The sequence below is a fragment of the Palaemon carinicauda genome, chromosome 29 (assembly GCF_036898095.1).
Source record: "Palaemon carinicauda isolate YSFRI2023 chromosome 29, ASM3689809v2, whole genome shotgun sequence".
In the NCBI taxonomy this organism is placed as follows: domain Eukaryota; kingdom Metazoa; phylum Arthropoda; class Malacostraca; order Decapoda; family Palaemonidae; genus Palaemon; species Palaemon carinicauda.
Window position 1 is genome coordinate 53,868,116 of NC_090753.1, and position 5,000 is coordinate 53,873,115.

Consider the following 5,000-nt stretch of genomic DNA (forward strand, 5'->3'; position numbering starts at 1 on the left):
CACAAATTATGACATTTCACAAAGCTAAGATGTATTCCTTTCTCAAGATATTAAAACGCAATTGTTTTTTCAAGATTAACTTTCCAGCAGCGGTTTGACATAAACAGTATAGGGAAGACAATCGTTAAATGTATAATTTATGATCATAAATTACTATATTTAATGTTTCCGATAATGAAAGTCTATTAACAATATAGGCTACGAGTATGTAGGAACAGACATGTTTATCAATATTAATAAAAATCATGATTGGCACCAAATGATTATTTATGTCATCTTTGATGGTGATTATTACTTTCAATGTACAATGAATATAGGTTCTTAATGCCAACTCCCAACCCTCAACCCCCCCCCCCACCCAACACAACACCCCATTAAATAAAACAAGTAGAAATGTAGATGAAACGAGACAGGCTGGTAACATATAGGCCTAGTCAGGAAAATCATGGAATACAGGGTCAAGAAATAGCAAAAAAAGTCAAATAATACATATTCGTTCGTTTTCGATTGCCCTACCTTACGTAAGACACGGGCTCTTGCGTTGGAAGCCCGTAAAAAAAACAACAACAGGTAAATTATAAAAACTGTTTGCAAAATCACAAAGAATAAAACTCACAACAAACAATTGAAAAAAACTAAAACCTCGTACCCTATTCTATCTAATCATCGACCACTAATCATTGTAACTATCTAACCTAGGAAGGAAGGTTTAGTACTCATCAATCGGCCTCTTCTTCTTCTTTCTTCCTCGAATACATTGAAGAACCCACCGTGTCTCTAATCAGTTCCTCAACTGCTCTTGTTCCATGGGAGATAGTATGATATAAATCCCAAAGTCATTTCACTGACTTTTGTACAAATTCCTCTGGCCACTGAAGAGGACAACTGGCCACCTCATCGGGGGGCTAATCCAAGAACTTAAGTAATGGATTTTTCAACTGTTAAATGCGTGAGTTGATTGACGAAAGTTTTGTTTTAAATTGAGCATTTTTTACTGATATTCATATTTCCTTCAAATTCTTCGATTTTCTATAATGTATTTCTTACCTCTTGGTTTTGGCTATGATTACTTTATGATAGCTCTTGCTTTTTCCTGTTTTTTTTTCCTCTTTCTATGACTTTTAACTCCTCACATTGGCTCACTTCGGCACATAAAGTCCGTTGACAATAGCGCCCTGTAACGGTTACATTTTGACGTTTCTCTTTGGTTTTTGTAATCCTGGTTAACCCCGAATCAACACATCTTGCTCTATTGGTTAAAGAATCTGTTAATCTAATCGCTGTCACCAACCTCAATGTCAATACACTTCTAGTATGGCAAACGTTATCCAGCATTTAAGCTTTACCTTGGAAGGGATCGCATTGTTCCTCTTGATTCGGGGTTTCTATGTGGACTTATAGACTTGTTGGCATCGGACAAATTAAAACGAAACAACACGACACACCACACAAAACATCCAAAAAAACTCTGAGTCTTTTGAAGCGGAACGCGACGAAAAGTTTGTTTACACTTTATGCTGTCCGATGTTACTGATAGGCTGTGACGTCATCATCTCTGAGGCCTCTGATTGGCTGAGCGCCTCGCTGCCGGTCTGAGCTGGTGAATAAAACTAGATCGCAGTCTGAGGTTATAAATATTATTCGCGGATGTTATTTTATAGATTATAATGTGTATATATATATATATATTTATATATATTATATAGATATATATATATATATATATATATATTTCAAATAAGCCATATATATTAATACATTAAAGTCTGGATTCTCTTAACGACCTCGGGATCAAATCCCCGCCGGTCCGATATCATAGTCTTTGGGCGGTTCCGCCTTGGGCTCTGATCCCGAGGTCGTTAAGAGAATCCAGACTTTAGTATTAATATATATGGCTTATTTGAAATATGAAAGAAACACGTTTAAATGTGCAAAAAAAAAAATTATCATATATATATATATATATATATATATAATATATATATATATATATATATATATATATATATATATATATATACATATCCACTCTAAAACGATTTATACAAGATTCCTTAATTTCTTAAAATTATTTCATAAAAAAAATGTTTTCACTGGTAAACTAAGTCTTATAATTGTTTTGGAATGCACTAGGCCTGGGTTAGATTTTGCTAGCCTTCTCTATCTGAGCTTTTAAATCAATACTTCTCCATTCTTTATCTCCTACTTCGTGCTTCATAGTCCTTAGGTATATAGGCCTAGGTCTTCCAACTCTTCTCATGCTTTGTGGAGCCCAGTTGAAAATCTGGTGAACTAATCTCGGGGAGTGCGAGAAACATGCCCAAACTATCTCCATCTACCCCTCACCATGATCTCATTCACATATGGCACTCGAGAAATCTCTCTTATGGTTTCATTTCTAATCCTTGTCCTGCCATTTAACTCTAGACATTCTTCTGAGGACTTTGTTCTCAAATCTACTAAATCTGTTGGATATTGTTTCATTGTCATACCACGACTAAATGTCCATACAGTAACACCGATCTCACTAAACTCATATATAGCCTGATTTTTATATTATTATTATCATTATTTTTATTATTATCACTAGCCAAGCTACAGCCCTAATTGGAAAAGCAAGATGCTATAACCCCAAGGGCTCCAATAGGGAAAAAATAGCCCAGTGAGGAGAGGAAATAAGGAAATAGTTAAATGATGAGAATAAATTAACAATAAATCATTCTAAAAACAATAACAACGTCAAAAACAGATATGTCATATATAAACTATATTAAGACTCATGTCAGCCTGGTCAACATGTAATTTCAGGCTATTTAATTTCTAAATTTGACTTAACTTGGCCATTCTATGTGTTAGAGATCCCTATTCTTAAATATTTAAATGATTCCACCTTATCAATCCTTCCTTGCATTGATACTTCATCTTCCATTGCATATTCCGATCTATCATCTCTTTCTTCTATTAATCTTATCTTGAGTCCAACCTATCGTGATATTTCATGCATTGTGATAAGCAAGCATTGCAAGTCCTGTGGTGTCATCGGCATATTCTAGGCCTGCTAATTTCCAGTTACCAATCCAGTCCAATCCTTTGCCATTCCCTACTGTTCTATGCAATACAAAATCCATGAAGAATACAAGCTTTTTATGATTAATGACACACCCGGGTTGCCATTCGATTTTCAACTGATTTGTAAATTATTTTTTTATCATAAAATAATGCTCTCTCTCTCTCTCTCTCTCTCTCTCTCTCTCTCCTCTCTCTCTCTCTCTCTCTCTCTCTCTCTCTCTCTCTCTCTCTTATTTGATCCCCAAACAAGACGTTGAAAGCTATAATATTACCACTTTATTTGATATAATCGGTTGATTATATAACTGGATGTTATTTGGTGTTAGTAACAGATACAATAAGAACGGGATAGAAAGAGGAAAACATTATAAATGTATATATATATATATATATATATATATATATATATATATATATATATATATATATATATATATGTATATATATATAAATATGTATATATACATATATATATATATATATATATATATATATATATATATATATATATATATATATATATATATATATTGTATGTATATATTTATATATATATATATATATATATATATATATATATATATATATATATATATATATATTTATGTATATATATATATATATATATATATATATATATATATATATATATATATATATATATATTATATATATATATATATTTATATATATGTATACACACACATATATATATATATATATATATATATATATATAAATATATATATATATATATATATATATATATATATATATATATATATATATATATATATATATATAACCAATATTAACCTATACATCAGAAACTTGGAGCCTTATTAAAGCCTTAGAACATAAGCTAGTTGCAACGGAAGGAATAAGGACGGGAATAAAACTAAGAGACAGAAAAAGAGCAACATGAATACGCGAGCAAAGCAAAGTAAAGGATATTCTAACAACAGGTAAGAAAAAGAAATGGAAATGGTCAAGACATATAATGAGAATTACAGATAATAGATGGACATTAAGAAAAACAGAATGAGTCCCTAGAGATTGCGAAAGAAGCAGAGGAAGACCGAGAAGACGATAAATTGATGAACTAAGAAAGTTTACGGGTTTGGACTGGCATAAAAAGACTATAAACAGACGCAAGTGGAAGGATATGTCTAAGGCCTTTGTACTGCGGTGGACTAATAAAAGAAATAATACCTGGAATTAATATGAGGACGCTAAAGGCTTCGAAAAATGGTTGCGACCATTTAACAGAGACCCCATTTTGCCACTCTTTTTGCGACCCTATTTCACGATCCTTTTTAACGACTTTTTGCGACCATTTAACAGCGACCCTAATTTGCGACCCTTTTTTGAGACCGTGTTTTTGCGATTCTATTTGCAACCCTTTGTCAGATACTTTTTTTTGCAATCTTTTTGCGACCCTTTAACAGCGACCTTATTTTGAGACCATTTTTTTCGACCATTTTTTGTGACCTTTTTTCGGAATCGTTTTATTAGACACCAGATAACGAAGACAAAAAGCGTTTTGAGCTCAAATCGGTCGGCAGATAATTATATCACCAGGCAGAGGTCATCAGTGGGAGATAACGAGTGGAGAGGTTGGAAGCAACAGTGCAAAATGCATTGTAGGTTTTCCAAGCAGTGGAAAATTAGGTGGCTTTATTGCACAGCTCTGTACGCTTCTTTTTCAATTCGTGGATAGTTAAGTGTATTCATTTCATAAATATGCATTTAGTAATTAGGCGGTAATTGGTTGGTTTTGTCATTGCCCAGTGAACAAATGAATTTTATTCAATGCTGTACATTTTTTGAACGGTGGGAATAGCATTTACTTTAATGTTGAATACATACACATTTTTTTTTTATGTTAAACGTTAGATAATTAGTGAGTTACACAATTTCACATATCCTCT